Below are 27,305 nucleotides of genomic sequence, written 5' to 3'. Positions count from 1 at the left end.
CAAGCTACCAGAGGGTTGAGCACAGTTTATTTTGGGATTTGCTTCTGCCTTACCCTGAGGTTGCTGCTTGATCAGGGCTCAGACACCAGTCAACCAACCACCTCATTTATTACAACAGTCCCATGCTAGGACAGCCAATGGTCAAAGCCTTGTTGACCTAGTAGGCCGGCGGTCCACCCGGTCAGGGTCTAACTGACCCTTTCAGTCAAGCAGTATGTACCTGTTGCAGAGAACTGCTGGGAGTGTCCCATTTAAAGGACGGTAATCCTTCAAAGAAGTACGGGTTCTAGCCCACTAAAAGCATAGGCATCTTTCAGATGAGAACCAGGCTTTCCCTATTAGACGTACAGCAGCTGTACAGAGAAGTGCTGTGCACTCCTACTAATTTGATGGCAGTCCTTTAGTCAAGCACTGATGAGGATCTACTAAAAGCATAAAAAAGAACATGTACCAAAACACAGGGGCCCTCGAGAGGCAGTAGGGCATTTCTAAATCTGGTAGACAGGTGTTGGACATCATTTTTTCTGCAGGCTGCTCACCAAACGTTTTGCCTTCAATCCTCCAATTTCTTTTTACATTGTTGGACGGATAGGAGGATGCAGCGAACTTGACCCACCCACGTTGCCGTGAACATCCCCTGATCGCCGAGGCCCCACCCATAAAGCTGCTCTGTGATGGCCGCCTCAGTGATTCTGTGTAGCTGTCACCCGCCAGCATGCCTTTGAGCCTTTTTGCCCTTGCACAGGACCTGCCGGCCCTAATATGTGGTGACCTGCTGTCCGTAGCCGCTCGTGCACCCGCCTCTGCTCGGCCGCACTTTTCCTTTATGAGCGGCGTAAGCGACATCGGAGAGATGCCGGTGACGGGCGCAATTGCGGTGCAACATTAAGGCGGTAATGTCCAGGCACAGAAGGTGGAAAATGCTAGAACCCCTGAGGAGCTGGTATGCAGAAGGAAGATGTGTAGTAAGCGTCAGATAAGCACCACCAGATAAGCACCAGGGGAATTAAAACTAATCAGCAGGGCAAGGCTGAAGGCATCGCAAGCACTGGAAATATCACAGCTGCATAGTAGATTGGCAAAAATGGAGGAGAATTTAGGCAATCTACCGAGAAGAGTCACTGAGGCAGAAGCTTGTGTCTCAGTCTTGGAAGATGCCATCACTACCATGCAAAAGGATCTACAGGTATTGAATCAAAATAAGTCTCAGATGGAATCAAAGTTACAAGACATTGGGCTAGATATAGATATCCAAATACCGGTCAGTAACGGCCGAAAATACCGATTTTCGGCCGTTACCGGCCGGTATTTGGATACTGAGATGTAGGGCATCTCAAAATACAGATTCGGTCATTTTATCGAATCTGTAATTTTACCGAATCCGTAATTTTACCGATTCGGTAATGTAATGTAGGTAGCACTGTAAACAGTGCTACAGGGCTTTAAGGATTCGTTATTTACCACCAACTATTAGTTGGTGGTAAATAACAAATTCCTATGTAAATGCAAATATGTGCATTTACACCTGTGCCATGTTGCACACATACATGCCCTTAGGGACTAAGCACTAATCAGGGGTGCAACAGTGTGTCAAAGTGACACCCTGCCACACTTGAATTTTTTGGTATTTACCGAATCGGTAATTACCAATTCGGTAATTGGCATTCATTCCTATGGGGCCCATAGGAATCAATGGCAAATACCGAATCAGTAAATACTGATTCGGTGAATATAGAATCCTACCGATTCGGTATTTTTTACCGAATTATTACCTACATTCGATTTACCTATTCTTAAATCCCGAATCGAAAAAATTAGGTATTTATGAATCGGTAAATCCAAATTACCTACATCTAGCCCTTAGAGAACTACAATAGGAGATCCAACCAACGCCTCGTGGGAGTATCAGAAGGTCAGGAAAGTCCTGAATTGGTAAAATGGACTGAGACTCTGTTGAAAAGGGCAATACCTGAATTGCAAGGGGATCTCACAATAACCAGAGCCCATAGGATACCTGCACACAAGCCTCTGAATCTTAAGTATCCACGAACCATCTTAATAAACTTTTCAGACTATAGAATCAAAGAGCAAATTTTAAATGCGGAAATATCCAGGAGATCATTCACTACAGACGAAATCAAGAACTTTAACATTTTCTCTGCTATGTCAGCTGCCTCTGCCCACAGACGGAAGGAATTTATCCAAATGATTGACTCTTTTAAGGCCAAAGGGGCGCAGGCGATGATTGTGCAACAATCTAAGTTGAAAGTGATAGCCAAAGGAAATTCTTTTATTTTCACGGACATACTAGAAGCCCATACCTTTTGGAAGGCCTCAGTGAACATAAGGAAAGGGGAACTCCGTGGAATCTCTATGCCTATAGGATTGCCCTCAATAGCAACGAGCAGCGACATGAGAATCAATTAAAAAAAGAACTTCCTTGAGGGGCGGATACAAGGTGAAACAGGGGACGCGATAGGATGCAACAAGATGGCATCCTGCAAAAAGAAGGAGAAGGAAAAAAGACAGTAGGACAATCGGGGTTTTCCCTCTTTCCGGGGAGGAGGGGTTGGGTGGGTGACAGTGGGGGCGTAGTAGTGGGAAGGTTGGGGTGGAGGGGTGGTGGTAGGGGCGAAGCAGTAAAAAAAAGAGAGTCCATAGACAGAAATGTTTTTCTTTGTTTGATTAAGTCAAGAAGAGGATATGGAATGTTGCTTTCTTATACAATTGACATATTGCACATTGAATGCTGTATTCTAATGCAATTTAGTGCCTAGCTCGCATAATTGATACTATTGGCACTGTAGTATACTGGCCTTATAGGTCATATGGCTGTTTGATTTCCATGTTAAATAAGTCTTTTGCACAATTGACACAAACTGTACTGTAGTATACCAATCTGAATGCGCAATTTGCACTTTATTTTATGATGTGCACAACTATCAAGGCAGACATGGGATATTTGCGCAATTTGCACAATCTAAATGCTCTGTATTTTTTGTAGATAACTTAGATCGCTACTGTCTTATAGGAAGAAAAGATTCAAGAATTTTAGCGATAAGTCATCTATGCATTCTACATATTTTGCACAAGTTGCACTTTAAATATGCATTTTTGCACATACAGCGCTTTATTGTATGATTTGCAGAGTTGAGATGGCAGATATGGTACATTTGCGCAGTTTGCACAATTTAAATGGTCTGTATTTTAGTGAATAACTTAGTCGGCTACTGTCTTATAGGGAGAAAAGATTCAACATTTATAGAGGTCAACCATTTATGCATTTTTCACATTTTGCACAAATTGCACTTTAGATACGCATTTTGTACATACATCACAAGTTGCACTTTAGACGGGATACCCGCCTCTGTGGACAAAATAAGCTATATTCTCCCGCCTTTAAAAACATTATGAATAGGAATAATGTCTTAATTTTTTCTTTGAATGTCAACGGTTTGAACAATAGGCATAAAACTTGTGCAATAGAGAGCTGGTTAAAAGGCCACCACCCAGATGTGATCTTTATACAAGAGATACACTTTCGAGCCTTAGCAGATGCTAGTAAAATGTTTAAAAATTGGGCAGGTTTTTATTGTTCATTTGTGTCGGGGATAGCTCAGAGGGAGGTGAGCATCTATATAGGCAAGCATGTCCAATTTCATGTTGAAGCATCACACTCAGATGTGAGTGGTAGGTGGACATTTCTGCATGGGACAATAAATAAGACAAGCCTGATATTTGCTACAATCAATGCACCAGTTGTGGATGACCTGCTCCCCATTTTACAGCTAAAACAAGCACTGTCAGGTATACCTGGTCAGATCATATTGTAGCAGGGAGTCTGCTCTCAAACAGAACTGTGCATAGAGACTTAGAACCTCAGTGAACTAGGATGTACCAAAACTCACCTTAGTATCCAAAATCCCCTACCAGACTAGCAATCAGTGTCTCATTGGTTCTTACCGACCCCCAATGATTAGACAATCCAGAACATGGACTTAGAACACCTCAGGTAACGTGGAACATATGAACACTCTTTCGTTATACTAACATATCAATCCAGAACGAGGAGTCAATGAGGACACGTGCAAGTTTGAAATGATTATTTCTAATGCAGTGTCTCAAACGCAGTATCTTAGCTAATACAAGTAAACATATTATAAGGAACAAGGTTAACAGCATGGTTACTATTCCATAAAATACAAAGGGTGAAAGCATGTTAAAATGCTGACGGAAAAAAGTTTAAATAGAACCTCAGTTTACCCTCCCTAGCTAGTATATTATATTATATCTACAGAAGGTCTCTTTGGGTTTAGAAGGACGGGCCCATACCTTTGGGTTCAGCAGAAATGGATCACATCATCTCCTGCACCAACTCTCTGCATACGGATATTCATCAAGGGTGTGTCTCCTGCTCTACGCAGTGCATTATTAAACGCGCCTAAACCCAAAGTTTGCCACAGATGCATCCATATTATGTCTACTCTGTGTGCTGATCAATCCAAACAACAAGCGCCGTGTTGAAATAACCTTGAAGGCCTCGGCACTCACTGTACAGACATAGCTTACCAAGCAAGGCTGATATTATAAGCAAACATGTTATTCTTGTGTAAAGCAAAATACCCAACTAGGCAAAAAGCTTTATTAACAAAATGTGTTGTGTGCCGAGGCAGCAGAAAAGGAAAAATGGTGTTTAAACTTCTAACAAGCTCATGCTAACTTAAGACAGTGCAAAGGTGAAACCAAAACACAAGACACCTTCCCTTTGATCCGAGCACTGATAGGACAAGTATGAAGGGGCAAATTTAGGAACGCAGCGTTCAAGATCGATAGTTCGAACTCAAGTCTTTAATCGGGCACTTTAAAAACAAAGAAAAAAGAAACATAATTGCTGAGAAAAAAAAATCTCAGTTTCGGACATTGATAAAGTCAATAGGCAAGGGTTTCAAAAATTTTGAGGGTCCAAAAAAATCCAATAATCTAATGAAAGGTGTAGGTCAAGAAAACGAGGCTGCAAACACAGTTCATCCTAATAATGAATATGCAAAATATGCAGCAACAGCCTCCAACAGGAAGTCACTGTTATCATTCGAAAATAAATCGGCCATCCAATTTAATAAAGGGAAAGAACATACATGCTCTTCAATTACCGGAGCCTCTTGCACCATCAGAGGACAACTCAGTGGGTTCTCGAGGAAGCTGCGAGCCAAGAAATTTTGCGCCGCTGCGAACACATTCCAACGACCCAGTATACCTTGCATCTCTGCAAAGGCCATAATCCCTCCATCAGAACAAAGCACTTCATGAGTAACTAAGGGACTCATAAGTTGATTATAATCCGCATCGGGAGACACCGTATTGCAGAGACCCAAATCCAGGGCCCATTCGAAGTCGCAACTCAGGCAATGGAAAACTGGCTGGACGCATGTAAAGTAGGAAAATCGAAATGATAATCCATAAGCAGCACTCAGTGTAGCAAGAGGCAGCGCACCATAGTACTCAAGCATCCGGCCGCAAAGGAGCCCTAGCCGAGACAGCCCGTCTTGTAAAACAGGATGTGCATCCATTTTGAAATAAACAAAACAGCAATAGTACGCCAGCAGCAAGAGCCAGTAACAAGGGAAATCCACCAAACAAGCTGGAGAAAATAGAATGAAAGAAAGCCGGAATGACTCCGAAAATCTTTTGGAAGGAAGTCACTAAGCCACTGCTTACAACTTTAAAAAAGTGAGCCAGCCCCGAAGTGGAGGACGCATTGAAGATTGTGTGAATTAACTCACCGAAGTGCAAGGGCAAATCAGTATTTAATTTAATAAGTCATGCATTTCTGTGCGGGTGTTAGCCACGTGAAGGACAAATGTTTCACAAGCAGATGTGAGGGCAACTTCTTTCTGGGACAATAGAGCTCTTATGCGACTCATCTTATTGAACTCTGCTTTCAAGGTCGGAATCTTCGGCCAGATGGAAACAACAAGTTTCCCATACGGGGGTGGATACATTACATTCTTGCAACAAACTACACGTTCACTGACTGTAACGACATAAGTAATCCCTTTTATTAACCCACAACAATCCTCATTGTTTAAAAGTAAATAACTCTCATTTGCCAGCAATGTAAATGTGGGAATGATTGCAGGCACGGGTGTACCTTTCAAAATACAGGCTAAATTAGGCTTATTTTGGTTGCAAGAGTGATGTAATTGGATATGTCGACACATTAAGGAATGATCCGGTGTTTCAGTGAATTCTTCACCATTCAAATAAACTTCTCTTCCCTCCCTAAGGCATCTATATGTAAAAGGAAGCGACCAGGCTTCATGGAGATAAGAACTCCCAAGAGGCTCGTATCTACCAATGGCAAAGTACTTCACACAGTTTTGAAACTCGTACAAAGGAAACGGCAGAGTTATTAAACCGTGAATAAGCCATGTTGCAGCATTGGCTTCTGCCACAAAAAACGGTAAAGGCTCTAACCTCTCAATGTGTAACATGGAAAAAGAAGCATCCTTCATCGATAGTAAGCATTGCTTGTCAGTCAAATTAAAAGGGGCAAACAAGGATGACGTATTCATGTAATGCCACAGCACTTTACCTGCCTTAAGGGTCTGCAATGTCCATGCAAACTGCATAATGGAACGAAACTGATTTTGACCGTGGTACAAAGCAGACACTTCATCTTGCACAATATCTACAACAGATGACACAATATTATCTAATGTGTAAATGGGGGAAGAGAGCGTGTTAATGCTGTTATCTACAACTGCTAGCACTTTTTCTAAATTAGCTTGATCTATAGCCCTAAGGCGGGTAGCCGCCTCAACCTGGAAAGCTTGCCAGAATTTGTTTTAAACAGCATATATCCATCTTTTAGATCTACCTTTAGCCGGGCCTTTATTAAAATCATTCAGATCAACATCGTCAGTCAGTTTAGATAAGTGCAGTTTAACTGACGCCAAGGTAGAATGTTTGAGCCAGTTCTGACACAATTTGCCTATAGAATAGGTAGTTACAGAATGGCCACTTTCAAAACTGGGATCTACCCTGACCTGTGAAAAGCCATGGGCTAAACCCAGAAAACGATGCTGGCATGAATCAGCACTTCTGTGCCAGAGCAACCAGCCTTTGGGATCCAAACTGGATATATTAAAGAAGGAATTCAACAATAGAGTTTGTAACTCTCTAATGGAAAACTTCTTAGTATTATTCCTACCGGAATATTCCTCTAAATCAGGAAAATAAGGAGCATTCAATTTTTTCGGGGTAGCCAATCCAAAGCATGTTGTCTGTGAAATCGTAAAACTGAGGCATGCACAGTGCAAAGCCTCAGTGCCTTGCACTTGCCAGCTTTTAGAACCCCAAACTGATTTAAGGTCAATTGTATCCTTCCACAACTCGTAGCCCCCAACAGCCAACTGGTCTAGAAAGGACTTCGAATACAATGACTTAGTATTGGTAAGTCTAACTTTGGATGTGGACTTTTCAGCCATTTTAGAATAAAAGACATTGGGATTAGATTGATTAAAATCTGTAAAGTAAGTGAACCTTTTCAAAAAGGTAGCAGAACTGCCTTGTATAGGACCTGGACAGTGTTCCCACTGGGTGTAATTTACAGTGAGCCTCCTGGTATTAGCTTTATGCAGGTAGTGATTGCCAAAATGTTGATAACAATACAAATAACCGTAATTAGCAGACTCCAAGTACAAATCTTCAGCATCAAAGGCAGCATATTATTTCAAATCTGAAAACAATGATTCTACGGCCTGAACATCCCAATCATCAGAACGTATATTTTGTTTAACTACATACCCCATAGACACTCTAAGCATATTAGGGACATTTATAACCTCAGTGGGCCCATGAATTTGAAATCGAACAGCATCCCATACAATCCCATCTAAGACAGGCCAATCAGTGATGTTAACAAAGGCCAAGTGTCTCTTCAATCTGTGTGATGAGGAATGGGGAGCCAAAGTTCCATTGATATGTTGAATGCAAGTTCTCTCCTCGACATAGTGTCCATTGACGAGACGGAAAAAATAAAACACAAAACCAATTGACATAAAAATTAAATCGAAAAAAGACCCATCCAAATATAAGTCCAAGGGGGTATCAAAAAATGCTTTTTAAACACTCTTGCCAAAACAGAAATCTTCGAGGGCTTTTTAGATGTGTGGGAAACAGTGTCAAATAAAAATCTGGATTCTGTAGCCAAGCGAGTTTTCAAATCAGGCATCGATAAGTCAGTAGGATAAGTATAGTCAGTTTTATCATGTTGAGTACCAGGCAGTATACTCAATAAAGGACTGGAAATTGCAGGCAACTCGAGAGCAACATCAGGCACAGGATTGGAAACCGGGGCCAAAGCAGAATTGCTCAAAATCAAAGGACATGAGACTGCCGGTGTCGTACTAAGAAGAATTGGCCACTCTGTACATCTTGACATTGCCAATGGAGATATACCTGTTCTCCTTACGACCTGGAAGTGGTGGTAAAATGACTGTTCTTGTGCCCTTCACTCCAAGCACTGGAACCGGAGCTCGATAAGAGGGACCAAATTCTTTCTTGTTATCGATCTTCTCACGAACCAGTTCTCCAACTTGGGGTAGCCAGCCAGCTACCGGGATTTGCAACGCATCATCCGAGGTGGAGGGCACATGTTCCTTTGCAAGACGGTCTCTTGTCTTTTATAGATCCTGTAAAACATTGCAATGTTCATCTATGTCAAAGGAGGCAGCTTGAGCCACTGAGTCTAGACCGTCAAGTTCCGGTACATACATCTTTATGGGAAACATCCTTTACAACGCAACTTTTACCACGCTGTGCCTTTACAACGCAACTTTTACAATGCAAACCATTACAACCCATTGCGCTGGGGGGCACTCTAGGATAGAGAATAGGTATAATTTACTATCCAACACCTTCCCTACTATCTACGGGGACTGGAGTTGGAATAGTAAATTAAACTATTCACTATCCAGCGCCCCAAAGCACTATGCGTTGTAAAGGCATGCGTTGTAAAAACCGCATTGTAAAGGCATGTGTGGTAAAAGCATACGTTGTAACGTCATACATCCCATCTTTATACCAAAGAGCATTTCGTATGGGGTCTGCCCACCCAGAGACCTTCTAGGGAGATTATTAAGAGCACGCTGCATGCCATTGAAATGGGCTAGCCAGTTCCTGCCAGTGCCTATAACTCGATTCGTCAAAGACTGCTTTAAATCTCGGTTCATCCGTTCCACAACACTATTACCCTCAGGTCTGTATGGAGACGAAAACTTGACTTGGACCCCCAACGAAGTCATGGCATCCTTATACACCTTAGAGGCGAAAGCCGGACCCTGATCCGAATGGAGGGTACCACAGGCAAAAATCCCTACAAAGATACTCAAGTCTCTTATGAAAGTCTGTGAATCAGCGCTGCGGTGAGGCCAGACCCACACAAAGCGTGTGCATGAATCAACTGCTACTAAGATGTACTTATACGCAGTATCAGAAGAAAAGGGATCGCAGCGATCTAAATAAACACACCCAAGGAATTTATTAGAAATGTACAACTGTGTCTGGGGCGGACGCGCAGCAGTGGAAGGCTTAATCTGCTGGCAAATGTCACATTGAAGGACATAGTCACGCGTCTGTTTGTACAGCCCCCGCCACCAGAAACAGTGTTGTAACTGAGCTACAGGAGCCAAAGCGCCCGCATGCACAGACGCAACACCTTCATGGGCTACGGTAATTAGTGTAGGCCTGCGGTCCGCATTGGGAAGTAACCTCTCACCAACGTCAGGTATTTTCACATAAGGTACTTTATCAGGACTTAAGTGGTATGAATACTTCGAAGGGAATCCTTTTGGATATTTACCTCCCTTCTCAGTTGCAGCAACAGCTGCCAAGATATCATCATCAATCTTAGTTTTGAAACGTGTAACTGCTGCAACCAAATATGTCGATACCGCTGATTTTGCTGCCTCATCGGAAAGCGAATTGCCAACAGTGTGGACTCCCACGCGCTGATGACGAGAGTATGAATCACAAAAACGAGGGGCAATTGCTCTTTAAGCTCAGCCACTCGGACCCAGATCATTTTATGTTTTATTGTGCTACCCTTGGAATCACGAAAAATCATTCTGAATCCAAAAAGAACAGGTTTTCATTGTAAGCCTGGACACAGTAGTAAGAATCACTCACAATGAGAGTTGTTACACCAGGATCAGCGTACTTCAATGCAAGCATCAGAGCACGAAGCTCTGCCAATTGTGCGGTGCAGTCCCCTAGAGTCTGCGTGTGCACGACTCTGGACTTGAACTCATCATTCACCAATGCACCTACCATAATAGCGCAAGCGGAAACGTATGCGTGTTTAGACCCATGCGCAACCTGCGCTGAACCGTCAGTGTATATGATACAATGGAAGTCCTTCAAAGGCTGCATAGCCAAAGGGGCAGGATGAAAAAATTCATACTGCAAGGAAACGGGGTTACAACCAGCATGCGTTTTCCCTGCGACAGCGCACGTTCCTTTTAGAATCACCATTTGCACTGCTGACAAAACTTTTTCCACAGAGGAAAACCGCATTTTAGCCAAAGTGTACAAGTGTGACTTGTAAGCAATAGGTACTGTGTCTCCTTCGTTAAAAGTAAGGTACGTGAAACCCACCGCCCCTGGGATGATTCTTTTCACCAGGTTGGTGTGGTTATCATGAGTCAGTAAGAATTTAGATTCTAGAAGATCAGCCTTCAAAGATTGCAAAATAGCTGAATTTTCCTGCAGCCAGCAAGATTTGGTAAAAGTAGGTTGTATCAAAGCATACAATGGCCTGATACGCTGGGCATATTCGGGAATATATGTACGGCCAGAATTCAAAAATCCCAGCAAGGACTGTAATTTTTTCAGAGTTGTAGGAGCACGCAGTTGTGCGCATTTCTCCAAGAAGTGAGGAGACAATCCTCTACCTTCATTGTTGAGCTCATAGCCCAGAAACAACACTGTGTACTCCGCAATGTGAGACTTTGCAAAGTTGATTTTGTAACCAAAGTCCGCAAAGTTACAAATTATGCGGTCAACGCGACACAGATGCGCCCAAAGCTCGTCGTCTGTGAGATAAATATCATCCACATACAAACACGCATCAGTGTCTATCCTCTCTAAGAGAGAGACTATACAGGGAGCAAACACGCCTGGACTATTCTTATAGCCCATCGGTAATCTTCTATACTGGCGCTGTTTACCACCACAGGTAAAACTGGTCCACTGGGAACTCAGTCCGTCCAAATTGTGTGCAAAAAAACGTTGGATATGTCAAGCGTGGTTGTAAACCGCTTACGCACAAGACCATCCACAAGAGCAGAGCTGTGTGTATTTTGTACTGCAGAGGTACAGCAATGCGAGTTCAAATGCCGGTAATCCAACATTAAACGGTACGAGCCGTCAGGCTTGGTCACAGTAAAAAGTGGGTTATTCATCGGTGACATGCAAGTTTCAATCACACCTTGATATTCCAATTGATCAAGGATTTCCCCGACGGAAGCCTTAGCTTCACGTCGGAGGGGATATTGAGGTTGAGGCTGTAGCATAGACCGTAAAGGAATTTTGTGGTGTGGGGAAAATTTATCCCAACCACACTGTGTATGGTACAAAGCCGGCGCAAGAGCCTTAGCCCACTCTTCTGTAAAATTCAGCGCATGCTCTTTCGAGACTGTGTGCGCGAAACTAGGGAGGATCACCTCCTCCCCTCTCGGAGCTGCGAGTACAAAAAGTGGGGGCCGGTCAGCCTCCACTAACAAAATGTCATATGTAGTCGTAAAATTTTCCCAAAATACCACTTTGATGGCACGCTGAATGTCACCTTCAATTAAAAGGACTATGTTATAAAGTCTATCAGGAGGAGCTACTCTAGTATCAGCTGTCTCCACAACAACATATCGATCAGTCCCTGTCACCTTCAGTTGCGGACGCAGGGCCTCTCGCACTATGGTAATCTCCGCCGCGCTGTCCAGCAAGGTCAGAGCCCATGTCTGATTCTGAAGCTGCATTCTCACTATCTGTGGCATATCTCGCTGTTAAAGCGGCAACTTTCTTTTCCTGAATCTGGGGTCTCTTCGGTGTTGAATCGTCCTGCTTGCCTTTACTGTGTTTCGGGCGGGGCTGATCGCGTCCCTGCTGACCACCCCCACCTCTGCCGCCTCCTCCACCACCAGACGATGAGGCCGATGAGTCCTGAAAAGAACGAGGAGAGCGTTGTTAAGAAACCAGAAAACGATCAGGTGATTTTATTGTCGCGCGATCGTGCATGTCATAAATACGTTCTGTAGGCGCAGGCACTGGTGATGCCGGACGAGACTCCTGTTTCTGCTGTTGTTGTTTAGCCTGTTTTTGTTTTTTTGGCCAATTTTGTTTTTTGGTCTTGGGCTGTTTGTCAGTCTCTGACTTCGGCCCTTGGGGTTGCTATTTCTCCTTAGTGGAAAATGGCTTGACTCCCACGCTATTGCGGCCCACGGTTTTAGAAGCCGCCACAATAATGTCTGCATCGGGAACCGCCTGTAAAGCATTGGTCACCTGAATGTTCACCGCATCACGCTTGACATTCGCAAGTATGAGATCGGAAAGTACATCAAAGGAGCCGCATAGGCGCATACCCAATTCAACCGCTGCCTCAGGTCTGTGCTCATCTTGAACACCTTTAATGACCTTTGGAAGGACAGTCATGGACGGAATGCCGAAGCACCTCGCATATACTGCCGCAAAGATCTTTCCCCACGACTCACAGTCACCAATTTCTGGGGTCAAGTCCTTTGGCATGAAAATTGTCAGAATCCTGTGTTTTTCACCTGGAGTCGTGTTAGGAAATACCGCTTCCAGCTGGTCAAACTTCTCGGCAAGCCAGAAAGGAAAATCATCCTTATTCTGGGGGCGCTTGCCCATCACAGCGTTGACCATCACAGAACTAAGTTTCATTCCGCGTTGTCCAGCAGGAAGCGCCGCACCACCTGGGGCCCGGCCCGGGAGATTGCGGGTAATGTACTGCACTAATGACCTAATCACGCTAATCGCGACTACATGTAGTTGTCTTAACTCAGCAATGGAACACGCCCCGTGCTGAGGATGAGGTGTAAATCCAGACAAAACGGGCCATGTTGCGCCTGGAATGGACAACGGACCTAACCTCGGGGCTGTCAAAGAGTGGGGTAGGACGCCACTAAACCCAACTCGGTGCTGCCAAGCGTTAATTGGAACCTCCTGTGTCCTATACGAAGCATATTCCTGTGGCACAGCCATGGCAGTGTACGTGTCGAACACAGTAGTATTTGCATTCACAGCCGGGAAGGTCACCCACGAATAAAATATTTCGTAAGGGTAAGCCACTTCCGCACTAACAACCATGATCACAGCCATGCAATCTACGGGTACATTATAAGTCTGCAAATGATTGCGCACTGCAATGCGACTATGTTGCGGAATGTCCACCGCGGCCATTGTGACATAGAAAGAAAAAGGTACAACAAAAAGTACGTAGCACAACTGGGTAGTAATTCAAGGAAACCGTTTTGAAAGAATCAAGCTTGAAAAGACCTATATAAATATAGGCAGGTTTGTCCGACACCACTGTTTTCCGGAAACAATAGGGAAGGGTGTTAAGGACCGATATAATACTACTCAAGTGTCATGTAATAAGACCACCAACAATCGGGCACATGTAGCAGGGATTCTGCTCTCAAACAGAACTGTGCATAGAGACTTAGAACCTCAGTGAATTAGGATGTACCAACACTTACCTTAGTATCCAAAATCCCCTACCAGACTAGCAATCAGTGTCTCATTGGTTCTTACCAACCCCCAATGATTAGACAACCAAGAACATGGACTTAGAAAACCTCAGGTAACGTGGAACACATGAACACTCTTTCGTTATACTAACATATCAATCCAGAACGAGGAGTCAATGAGGACAAGTGCGAGTTTGAAATGTTTATTTCTAATGCAGTGTTCTCAAACGCAGTATCTTAGCTAATACAAGCAAACATATTATAAGAAACAAGGTTAACAGCATGGTTACTATTCCATAAAATACAAAGGGTGAAAGCATGTTAAAATGCTAAAGGAAAAAGGTTTAAATAGAACCTCAGTTTACCCTCCCTAGCTAGTATATTATATTATATCTACAGAAGGTCTCTTTGGGTTTAGAAGGGCGGGCCCATACCTTTGGGTTCAGCAGAAATGGATCTCATCATCTCCTGCACCAACTCTCTGCATACGGATATTCATCAAGTGTGTGTCTCCTGCTCTACGCAGTACATTATTAAACGCGCCGAAACCCAAAGTTGGCCACAGCTGCATCCTTATTATGTCTACTCTGTGCGCTGATCAATCCAAACAACTCACTGTAGAGACATAGTTTACCAAGCAAGGCTGATATTATAAGCAAACATGTTATTCTCATGTAAAGTAAAATACCCAACTAGGCAAAAAGCTTTAATAACAAAATGTGTAGTGTGCAGAGGCAGCAGAAAAGGAAAAATGGCGTTTAAACTTCTAACAAGCTCATGCTAACTTAACACAGTGCAAAGGTGAAACCAAAACACAAGACAATATGGGGAGGTGATTTTAATTTTTTGCAAAATCCCGCGGTTGATTCAACAAAAAAAAGATCGAAGGCAAAATAAACCACAAGTAGCCACTGCTCTGTTGAGCTGTAAAACAGAAAATTGGAAACCTTGCTAGGGAAGAAAGACGAAGAAGCAGCCAGAAGGTGGTATTTTAATAAACTCAACTCAGATAAGCAATGGTGTGCAGAATTAGAGAAAGAGATTAGGTTCTTTTTTCTGATAAATAAAGATTTTGCCCCAATTAGCATGGTTTGGGCCACACTGAGAGGCATAATTACCTCGAAAGAGATACCAAAGCAAAAGGCTAAGAAGGTGGAAAGAATGGCAATAGAAAATAATCTAGCCCATACAAATCAAGAATATTTCAGAAACAGGACCTCGGATAACAGACAAGAAGTACTAAATGCAAAAACAAGAATGAGGGAATTCTACTATGAGCTAGGGGATATGGCAAGTAGGTTATATCTTCAGACAAGCTATGAAGATAGTGAGTGTACGGGAATAGTGCTAGTTTAGCAAGCAAAGGAAAAGCAAGTTCAAAACAGAGTTGAATGCATTCAGGATAAAGTAACTAAAACCTGTGTAAAGACTACGTCATTAATAGGCGAGGTGTTCCTCAGACACTATAAAGATATTTATCGGGCATCTCACCAGGTCTCTTTAGAATCAATCAATGAATTTTTACAGAAATTACCAATTCCATTTCTGGAAAATAACTTTAAAGAGCTGCTGCTAGCCGAATTCGCAAAGGAAGAAATGGATGCGGTTATCAGCTCTTTGCCCAACTGTAAAGCTACTGGAGAGGATGGCATTCCTGTGGAATTTTTTAAAGCATTCTCTACAGTACTCTGCCCCGAGATTTTAAGACTAGCAAATTATATATTACAAGGAGGGGACCCACCTGTATCTTTTCGTACGGCAGTAGTGGTCAGTATTTTAAAAAAAAGATAAGGATAGCGAAAATGTGAACTCTTATAGGCCAATAAGCCTTTTAAATACTGACTATAAAATGTTTACTAAACTTCTTGCCAATAGGCTAAACAAGATGGTGGGATCACTTATTGGGACAGATCAGTGCGAATTTATAGCGGGGAGACAGCTCTATATTAATACAAATTTTTTATTAGAGGCACTCAATTTTTTTTATATCAATATGTTTAATGTACAGATCTGGTTTTTAGATGCTGAAAAAGCATTTGATCTTGTTTCTTAGAACTGCCTTTTTACAATTTTACAAAAGTTTGGCTTCCCAAGTGAGTTTATAATTGTATTAATTCAACTCTACATGAATTCCCAGTCACACATTTTAATTAATTCTGTTAGTATAGGGACATGCCAAATAAATAGAGGCACCAGACAAGGCTGCCCCCTTTCCCCGATCTTAGTTGCTATATTTATTGAGCCTTTAGCAATTGTGATTAGGGAAAAAAGAGCTCATATGGTCCTGGTCCAAGGAATGACGAACATAAAATTATATGCTGATGATATTGTTCTTTTCTTGGACCAAAAGACAGATACCCAGACGGAAGTTATGAGAGTCCTCTCAGACTTTGAAAAAATAGGGGGTTAGAAAATCAATAAGACCAAAACAGAAATAATATTATGCAATTGCGAGGTGAATTCTCTTTTATCATAATTTAGACAGTCATATAATACTAGCCCAAAGAGGTATCTAGGGATTTATGTAACTGAGAAAGTAAAAGATCTTTTTTCTCTAAACTATATCCCATTGTCGAAAAAGGTGCACTCTCAGTTAACGCGGTGGAATCAGCTGCCGTTATCAATAATAGGTCGAGCTGCGTTAATACGGATGTCTATCCTTCCGTTATTTACTTTTCTCTTTAGTGCTGCTCCCTGTGAAATACAGGCTTCTTTTTTTTAAAGAAATAGACAGCATGTTCTCCTCTTTCCTACGGACAAATGTGGTACCAAGATTGGAACTCAGCACTTTAAACCATCCTGTAGCAGAAGGAGGATTATCATTACCAAATATCAGAGATTATTATTATGCAGCATTTGTACTTTTAGATTTTTCTTCTTAGACCCTCAAGAGGCAGATACTTTTTTTTAATGAAAAAGATCTTAAGGGAACATAACATAGTAGACCCCTTATTTCCGAGTTCTTGTCATATTATGACAAGAAATCGGAAATAAAATGAAGAAGAAATAAAGAACCGGATGAAATTGTTTATAATGTATTTTGCATGATGATGAATTCTTCTCAATCATAATAGGGAAACCTGTTTGAAAATTTGACATGTGCTGGGGAGCGAAGTATATTGTGTACAGAGTTGAGGCTCGAAGTTTGTGGAGTTTTGTGGTTCTCCACACCTTACAGCACCGTCCCATATAAATGTTATAAACCCTAAATAACCTCTGTAACTCTACCTAGAGGCGCAGTAATCCTAGTAGTAATACCACGTTTCGAAAGCCCTTAGAAGACAAATGCTTTCACTGCGCAGAGAAAGGAACTGGACTCATATCATCTGGGAGTGGTAAAAAATCCAGAGTTTTTGGGCGAAGATCGAGAAATATCTTAAAATTACAATTGATCCCCTCATTTTAATTGATAAATCTATTTCAGTCCTGGGCTGCTTCTCTGCTATCTGTGTTCACGAGGAAGGTTTATTTATTGTAGCTTTAATAGCAAGATCTCTAATCCTACAATTATGGAGAACAGAGAAATTACCCACTTTTAATACTTGGAGGGCAAAATTAACCAGAGTACAAGTAATGGAAAAGAAATATTCAATAAGATCAGGGGCAGTAAGAAAGTATGAGAAATATTGGAGTGTGTTTGAAACATAGGAGAATGTATTGCAGTCGGTATAAAAGGACAGAACATATTTACTTGTCCAGGAATAGCGCTTTGCACTTTACACTTTATGATAAGGTACGTATATAGGTATGTACCCCGATTCTGCACTCTGCACTTGATCTTTCTGTATTATAGGAATATTGTAAATATATTGCCGAGCATTTAGAAATGAATATTTATCATACTGAAATATTTTGTATTGGTCACTTAAACTAATTTTCTCTTACAAAATTTTGAAATACGTAGTTATATATGATATTATTGTATGATTTCATGTTTATGAACTCTCAATATATATATATTTTTTAAATCCTCCATTTTTTTTGCTGAATGCGTTTTTTTGGCCTTGGGACTCTCTACACTTTACCACTGCTAAAGTGCTGGTGCTCTCTCCTTAAAATATGGTAACATTGGCTTATACCCAATAGGCATATCTAATTTACTTCTGAGTCCCGAGTAAAGTGGCACTACATGTGCCCAGGGTCTGTAAATTAAATGCTACCAGTGTGCCTGCAACACTGGTTGTGCCACCTATTTAAGCAGTACATTAAATGTGCATCAGGCCTGTAGATTAAATCCTACTCAGAACAACTACTGTCCACTAGGAGTACCGCCTTCTGTTTGAGAAGTGCTGTAAATGTAATGTAAACGCATGGCAGTGGCTTGCGTTGTGCCAGGGTTAGCATAGTGGTAACTTCCAGCATTTATGATGAGCACATGCTGCTGGGTGAGAAGGAGGGCTAACTGGGTCAATGGTTGGGTCGACGGGGCGAAGAGACAGACCCCGCCAGACTTTGCTGCACCTGGAGAGGACCTAGCCTGCAGTGCAATCAGTTCTAATGGGCTGAGGTGTACATTTGAGGCAGAGATACCTTCTGCCCTCTGTATCAGCTGAAAGGAATCAGGGTAGAATCCTCTGTTAGGTACATCCCTTCCAAAGCCAACCAAAACATTGACAGGTACAAGTTTAAGCACCACATCTGCAGGCCACCATGAGCCCCCCTCTCAGAGTCACTGAAAAGGATTGATGCATTCGAGCGCCTGAGGCACCATTCTGCTGAGCCCTCCTCGGGCGCACACGAGGAGCAATTCCAGCCTCCGTGAACTGTGAGCTTGCTCGCTGCTGGCTTCGGCTATGATAAGCTTTATATCTCCTGGCAAATGCATATAAAAACCGGGGCGACTTTCACGTACCACGTGATTATTGTTTGTCATTTAACTTTGGGTTAAGTGCGTAACGGTATCTGGTGCTGTTATCAATGATGCGTCACAAATATTTGTCTGCACATGAAAGTGCCACTGGGGAAACCAGAACGTCCAGCTGGGCCCCACAGAGAAAATAAACTTGAGTAGCATTTCATTTTAAACATTCAGTTATGCTTCAGGAATTCTTTTAATGCAAAAAAAAAAACATTTTTATGAGCAAAAAAATGTCTATCAACTTTCCATTTAGCCAGTGTTTAGTAATGTCCCCTGGTACTGTTCACCCAGTACTGGGCTTGTGATTTTTGCTTACACGACCCACAGGTCCTCTCAGAACATACAGCACTCTACTGTTAACCTTTGCTGGCAGTATTGCATTGCACTGTTCCTTCTGACCTTGGCTCACTCAGACCTGTTTTGTGCCCTCAGCTTACATGTTGCTGTTCTGTTGTTGTTTGCTCGGACAGCAGTACATAGGTGCTTTTAACTCGTATAATACGTGGCTGGATATTCTGCGCGCTCCAAAGAGGTTCTGGGATCCTGGCCTAGCCCAGCATTTTTTCTAGTCACGCAATGGGAATCTGGTTCCCTTTGCTCACAAATACCTGTATGTATGCTTGCTCTTGGTTTGCATAGGACTATTTTATCACCCTAACCACACGCGGCATTTTCTACTACACTCAACTTACGGTTGCGACCCTCAGCTCAGACAGCACTGTTTGGGAGTTCCAGGTGCGTCGCTTTCATTGGTGCAGTGGCACCGGGCCCAAAAGCCTGTGCGGCCTACTAAACCCTTATTATTGCAGTATTTCACAGTTCAAACAGTGGCAAGGGAGCCCATGCCCTTCCTTGTACTAGGGCTCATGACACACTGGCTCGGCCACTGGGGAGTTCTAGGTGAAGTTCGGGTATTCTTGACTCACCCAGAACCGTTCAAGTATCCTTGCCTTATATATGTTTTTCTGTTGCATCTGGTATTAAAATAAAAATTCTCTGAACGAGACTCTTTTCATCATGGCCTAATCCCACAAACACCTCTTTCACCTGCGTGCCGTGCCGGCTTGCCATATTCTGTCGTTGCGCAGTATTTTATTTATCCTAAGGACTTCTCGTCGCATTACCCTGCAATTCTACCCTGCTGTCCCTCTCGCCCCCCTGCGCGCACCAGCCTGGCACTACCCATTTGTGTAAGCGGGCACAGATGCTGCCACTAAGCCGCCATCTGTGAGGTAAAGGCAGAGCTAGCAGCAGCACCCGAGCAGCTGGAAGCTCCCTTAGCAACAAGCGCCACAGTAATCCCAGTCCTGGGAGGACGGAGGCGGCACGGCCGTTTCCATGAACGCGGTAACCCCGAGGGCCAAGCTCTCCCTAACAGGAGCATTTGTATAGCGAGGCGGAGAGCAGCGATGACATCAGGCCCCCGGAGCCGCCTCCTCGTGGAGGGCCATCAAAAGACGGAGACGGGGGAGCCGTGGAAGGCACCCGCGTGACGGGAGGAGGACATATAACATTCAGTGCCTCATGAGACATGTGATGGCATGAGTCTGCGCCGTCTGGGATCCGAACGACAAACAATATATTGGGGCGCCGGTGGAAGTCCACTTGCACCCGCTGACCGGTGTAAAATGGGTTGGAACGTGTAGGCTGGTACAAATGTGGGTTTTACACAGCACAGGCCCGGTTCTAGCGGCTGGGCCGGGAGGGCCAGTCCCACCCAAACATGAGCCTTGCCCACCCAAACATGAACCGTGGCCCTGACGTCAGGGGGCAAGAGCAAGTGGCCATGGCAATTAAAACGTTTATTTGAACGTAATTTTTCTAGGAGTTGCGTGATTGGGCCTGGGCTTTTTCTCACAGGCACCCCCAATCACGCATCTCATTTCAGGAAGGTGGGTTGTGTCCCAGCCCACTTGTGCAGGTACAGGGGCATGGCGAAGGGGAGAAATCCTCTTTGGCGCCGTGTAATGTGTGCGCAGTGTCCTACTGCGTGGATATTTCAGCGCTGGAGAAAAGGAGTTTGTTGATCCAGATTCACCTTTCCTGACCTCGTCAGCAGTTTATGAGATCGGGCTGTGCCACAGAGTTTGAACGGAGTAGTTAAGAGAATGTGTGGCTATTGTTCATTTTTTAAAATCTGAAAAGGCCCAGCTAGATGTATGCGTCGAGGATGTGTGTATATTCGTTTTTTTTTTAATCTATGAGGGCCCAGCATGACACATACTTCGTGTATGCTGTGTATATTTTATATCGTTGTATCGTTATCACGACGGATGCAAGACACAACTACTAAAATGTCCAGATAACTCTGGTGATTAATGATCCTGCTGGAGAGCAATATTTTGTCTGTTCCCAATTTTTAAATGCAGATAAACTGTATTTATGTGGATAGCTCAGTGGGTTACTTGCAGTACAGAAGTTACAATCCTAAAATAGGATAGTGACCTATGAACCGACATCAGAGAGCTACATTCATACCTGAATGGTATAATTAGAACTTATTTTTTTTGGTGTTGCAATATGGTTAGAATTTACCCTGTCTTTCATTACTCTAATGTTGCTATAAAGAGTTTGTTTTGGCAGATATACATTTTAATCTGTAACGCCCACTCCGCAACCACTAGGGTATGCTTTAAGTCCTGTGTTTGTGCTTCTCCAGACCAAACTCTCTTAAAACATGCTGCCCACCAGTATGGATGACATGTGATACCTACACCTTGTAATCCTCATTGGCTTATGTGGCATTACCTATAGATTGATTTACATACTTGTATGATTCATTGTCTCTGCATGATGTAAGTACTGTGACACCCTACACTATGAGTAGCGCTGTACAATAAATGAAATTGAATATGAGAGAGGGGCTACAGAGAGATGAAGGACACTGTTGGAGGGTGACAATTAGGAAATCTGAGGAGGAGGTCATGAGGGGCTACGGAAAGATGAAGTGCACTGTTGGAGGGTGGTAGTGAGGAAGTCTGAGGAGGTGATGAAGGGGGGGGCCATGGAGCGATGAGGGGCACTGGTGGATGGTGGCAGTAAGGGAATCCAAGGAATATGCCATGGGGGGGCTACAGAGAGATGAAGTGAACTGTTGGAGGGTGGTTGTGAGGAAGTCTGAGGAGGAGGTGATGAGGGGGAGAGGCTATGGAGCGATGAGGGACACTGGTGGAGGGTGGCAATTAGGGAATCCGAGGAGGAGGTCATGGGGGGGCTACGGAGAGATGAAGTGAACTGTTGGAGGGTGGTAGTGAGGGAGTCTGAGGAGGAGGTGAAGAGGGTGAGAGGCTATGGAGCGATGAGGGGCACTGGTGGAGGGTGGCAATTAGGGAATCCGAGGAGGAGGTCATGGGGGGAGGCGGCTATGGAGCGATGAGGGCAGGGCCGGACTGGCCATAGCGGGCACCGGGCGTTTCCCCGGTAGGCCGCTAGGGTGGGGGCCGGTTTTGGACCCCTGGGGACCGTTTTTTTGTTACCGGGGGTCGGCAATATCGGCCCCCAGTAACAAAATCGGCCGAATCCGGCCCTCGCACACTGCTTTGCTGCACTCCCCCTCACCCCAGGGGGGGCTGGCTGAGCAGTGTGCCAGGGTCGGTTTCTGTTCCCAGTCCGGCCCTGGATGAGGGGCACTGGTGGAGGGTGGCAAATAGTGAATCCAAGGAGGAGGTCATGGGGGGAGGGTGGGAGCTACAGAGAGATCAGGGGCACTGGTGGAGGGTAGTAGTGAGGGAATCCGAGAAGGACGTTATTGGGGAAGGGCTACGGAGGGATGAGGAGCACTATTGGAGGGTGGCAATATGGGAATCAACGGAGGAGGTCGATAGGGAGAGAGGCTATGGGGCGATGAGAGGCACTGGTGGAGGGTGGCAATGAGGGAATCCAAGGAGGGGGTCATAAGGAGGAGGGCCTTTGGAGAGAGGAGGGTGCAGTTGGAGGGTGGTACTGAGGGGATTCGAGGATGAAGTCATGAGGGGAGGGGCTTTGGAGAGATGAAGGGCACTGTTGGAGGGTAGCAGTGAGGGAATCCGAGGAGGAGGTCATTGGGGGAGGGTGGGAAATACAGAGAGATGAGGGGCACTGGTGGAGGGTGGTAGTAAGGGAGTCTGAGGAGGAGGTCATGAGGGGGAGGGGCTACAGAGATATGGAGTGCACTGTTGGAGGAAGGCATCTATAGAGATAGAGGTTAGTGGTGGGGCGCCAATAAATAACTCTCCACATGCTCTGTATACACACAGAAGCAATCCTTGTATCTTGGTGACTTTTTGCAAGTAGATATGATGTAATCTATGGCTTGTAGACTACCTCCAGAAGCGACAAATTGGGCCGGCAGTGGCCCACCCGAAAGCACCCTTGGCCTACCCAAATAAAAATTCCTGGAGCCGGGCCTGGTTTTACACCGGTTGGTTGGTGCAAATAACGCACAAGAATGTACCGTTAGCAGTACAGACGATTGTCTGGCTCTGGTGCGGTGGTCCCACCGGTAAACAGACATAATATCGAATCAAAAATATAGACAGGACATAATATCGAGTAAAAAAAAAATGACTACACAAAATATCGACCAGACATAATATCGACTACAAAAATATCGAGTTATATCGATATTAATAGCCAAAATATCGAATCAAAAATATAGACTAGACATAATATTGACTACATAAAATATAGACAAAAGAAAAAGGAAAATAAGGTAAGTTTTGACTACTTTTTAATAATTGTGTAATATAAATCTGTAGCGGGTAGTGGGTTTATAGGGGAAAAGGGTGGGAAGTAATTTAAATAGAATTAAATAATTATGTAATTATTAATAATAATTTTCAAATAATTAATAATTGGTAATTAAATAGAAAATAATAGGTAATTAATATTAATTGATTAATTGATAAATAATTAATTTATAGTAAACTAGTATCAGTAGCGGCTAGTGGGTTTATAGGGGAATAGGGTGGGTAGTAATTTAAATATAATTAATTAATTATGTAAATTATAATTAATTGTAAATTAATTATTAATAGGTAATTAAATAAAAAATAATTGCTAATTCATAATAATTGTTTAATTGATAAATAATTATTTTATAGTAAATTAGTTTCAGTACTGGGTTGTGGGTTTATAGGGGAATAGGGTGGGAAGTAAATCAATAAATAAATAATTAATTAAGTTAATTAATTAAATTGTTTAATTAATTAATAATTGTCCATGAAAAAAAAATACTTGGTAAATAAAAGTAATTGTTATAGGAAAATAAATTTACTTGGTACTAATTTTTATATAAATTATAATTAATTATGAACTTTTGCCTATTTATACTGTTGTACTCACTGGAGTGGAAATAGTAATTTTAACCCCTACGCTATCCAACGTTTTCCCTACTGTTGCACCCACTGGAGTGGGAATAGTAATTTTAACCCCTACGCTATCCAACGCTTTCCCTACTGTAGCACCCACTGGAGTGGGAATAGTAATTTTAACCCCTACGCTATCCAACGCTTTCCCTACTGTAGCACCCACTGGAGTGGGAATAGTAATTTTAACCCCTACGCTATCCAACGCTTTCCCTACTGTAGCACCCTCTGGAGTGGGAATAGTAATTGTAACCCCTACGCTATCCAACACTTTCCCTACTGTTGCAACCACTGGAGTGGGAATAGTAATTTTTACCCCTACGCTATCCAGCGCTTTCCCTACTGTTGCACCCACTGGAGTGGGAATAGTAATTTTAACCCCTACGCTATCCAACGCTTTCCCTACTGTAGCACCCACTGGAGTGGGAATAGTAATTTTAACCCCTACGCTATCCAACGCTTTCCCTACTGTAGCACCCTCTGGAGTGGGAATAGTAATTGTAACCCCTACGCTATCCAACGTTTTCCCTACTGTTGCACCCACTGAAGTGGGAATAGTAATTTTTACCCCTATGCTATCCAGCGCTTTCCCTACTGTTGCACCCACTAGAGTGGGAATAGTAAATGTTACCCCTACGCTATCCAGCGCTTTCCCTACTGTTGCACCCACTGGAGTGGGAATAGTAAATTTTACCCCTACGCTATCCAACACTTTCCCTACTGTTGCACCCACTGGAGTGGGAATAGTAAATTTTACCCCTACGCTATCCAGCGCTTTCCCTACTGTTGCACCCACTGGAGTGGGAATAGTAAATTTTACCCCTACGCTATCCAACGCTTTCCCTACTGTTGCACCCACTGGAGTGGGAATAGTAAATTTTACCCCTACGCTATCCAACGTTTTAGCTATTGTAGAATTCACTACAGTTGTTACAATAATTGTTAACTATTTTGCTATATTACGGTAAAATTATTATATATGTTTATTTAATATAAAAGAAATTATATAAATATATATGTAATATTTTTTTATATTTATTTTTAATTTAAAATAAATCTTTATTAATATAACATTATTTTAATAATTTTAAGTAAGTTTAGAATAAATATATTTATTATTACATTAGTATTAACTTAATTTAAAGACATTTAAAAAAACCGATATTTTTTACAGTCTATATTTTAGTAACTCGATATTTTAGAGTCGATATTTTTGTACTTACCTGTTTAAAGATAGCCAGTCGATATTTTGTCCATCGATATTTTGTGAACGATATTTTGGCAACTCGATATTTTTGAGGTCGATATTATTTCAGTGATCCGGTCCCACCCAGTACCATACAAATGAGCAATTATAAAAACGCTTTCTTGTTTCCAGGGATGTGATTTGTAGAACATATGAGCGCGAAACCAGAAGCAAACATTATTACCATTCTTCTACGTCGTCGTCTTCTGAATAATATTATTATACACCCGGGGGCTTATTTACCAAGCCCTTTCGCCGCCGGTACATCACTTTTTTCCATTTTAAAAGTAGCGCACCGCCAGCGCACGGGGCTTGTAAATAAGCCCTGGTCTGTAGGTGGGAGCTAAGACAAAAACAAAGTACTCCTATCCGAAGTTGTTCCTCGGTTAGAACACTTTGCACATGGAATACCTCCCCATTTGAACCAGTCCTATCCCCCTCTCTGGCTGACGCGACTGATTCTCAGAAAGGTCTGTTTACTTCCTTTATAGACCTCACTTCTGAGACTGCCATCAAATCACTCATTCAATGTAAATCAGGGTCACCACTGGATCCAGTTCCCGCTAAATTGATGAGCAATCTCGCCCCGGTTTTGGCTAGCTCCCTCCTTTCCATTTGGAATTCCTCGCTAAGTTCAGGTCAATTTCCCTTAGCGTGGAAACAGGCCATGCTAGTCCCTATCCTGAAAAAAACGGACGCAGATTCCTCTCAATTCTGCAATTACCGCCCAATTTCCCTTCTGCCCAAGCCAGCTAAGATCCTGGAAAAGGAGGCGCAACGGCAACTAGCTCATTACTTGGAAGCCGACCAGCTACTTCATGAATCACAGTCGGGATTTAGAACCGGGTATAGTACTGAGACGGCGCTCTTAGAGGTCTCAGAGACTATCCGTGAGTGTGTGGACAGGGGCGAGGAGGCCATGTTGGTCCTTATCGACCTGTCCGCCGCTTTTGATACTGTGCCCCATGAAATACTCCTGGACCGTCTACGGCAGTTAGGAATTGGAGGCACGGTTCTGACTTGGATCAGATCGTTTCTTACTGGGCGGACGCAGAAGGTATTTCTCCGGCCCTTTGAATCTGAAGCTAAACCTCTTTTATGTGGAGTGCCTCAGGGCTCCGCCCTGAGCCCTTTATTTTTCAACGTCTATTTAGGCCCTTTGGCTAAGGTAGTGGAATCTTGGGGGTTCAGAGTGATCTCATATGCTGATGTTACTCTGCTTGTGTTTTCATTCAGCGATCACTCTGACTCCAACTTTTCCAATTTTCGCAACTGCCTTAGCAATATCTGTTCCTGGATGGCCACTAACCACTTGTCCTAAATACTGACAAAACTGAGGTGTTATTCTTTAACCAAAAAACGGCACTTCCCAGTTCTTTATGGTGGCCAACTGTATTGAATCCTCCCACGGTCCCAGTTCAGACGGCTCGCAACCTGGGCTTCCAATTTGATAATGCCCTCTCCTGTAAATCTCAGATCAATAAGGTTGTATCGGCCTGTTTTGGCAAATTGCGTATGTTTAGGAAGATCTTTCCATACCTCCCTCTAGATTCCCGTAAGACCATTGTCCATGCCCTGATCACGTCGCATTTGGACTATGCCAACAGCCTCTATGTCGGCGCCCCTCTTTACCTTATTGACCGGTTACAAATTGTGCAAAACGCGGCTGTGAGACTGATCGGAAATATTCCTTTCCATCATTCGGTATCATCCTACCGGAAAGAACTCCATTGGCTTCCCATTTCCCGCCGCATTCAGTTTAAGGCTCTGATTCTGGCATTTCGCGTTCTCAACGGCTCAGGCCCGGGTTACCTGAAAAAAAGACTCAAGCTCTCTCAATCTGTTAGAACGTTGAGATCAAACAGCCTGCGTCTCTTGGTGGTGCCCAAATGTTGACGCGCCAGGAGTGGGGGCAGAGCATTTGGAGTTATTACAGCTAAACTCTGGAACAGCCTCCCTTTAGATCTGAGGTTCTGTGAGTCTGAACCTTTGTTCCGACGTAAACTTAAAACTTGGCTGTTTACTACTCATTAAACTAGATCCCTCTCTTAGCTAGTACTCAATTAGCGCCGGGACACCACCTCTGGGGGTAG

Source organism: Lissotriton vulgaris, chromosome 7 (assembly GCF_964263255.1).
Source record: "Lissotriton vulgaris chromosome 7, aLisVul1.2, whole genome shotgun sequence".
Lineage (NCBI taxonomy): Eukaryota > Metazoa > Chordata > Amphibia > Caudata > Salamandridae > Lissotriton > Lissotriton vulgaris.
This window is presented reverse-complemented; position numbering follows the sequence as displayed.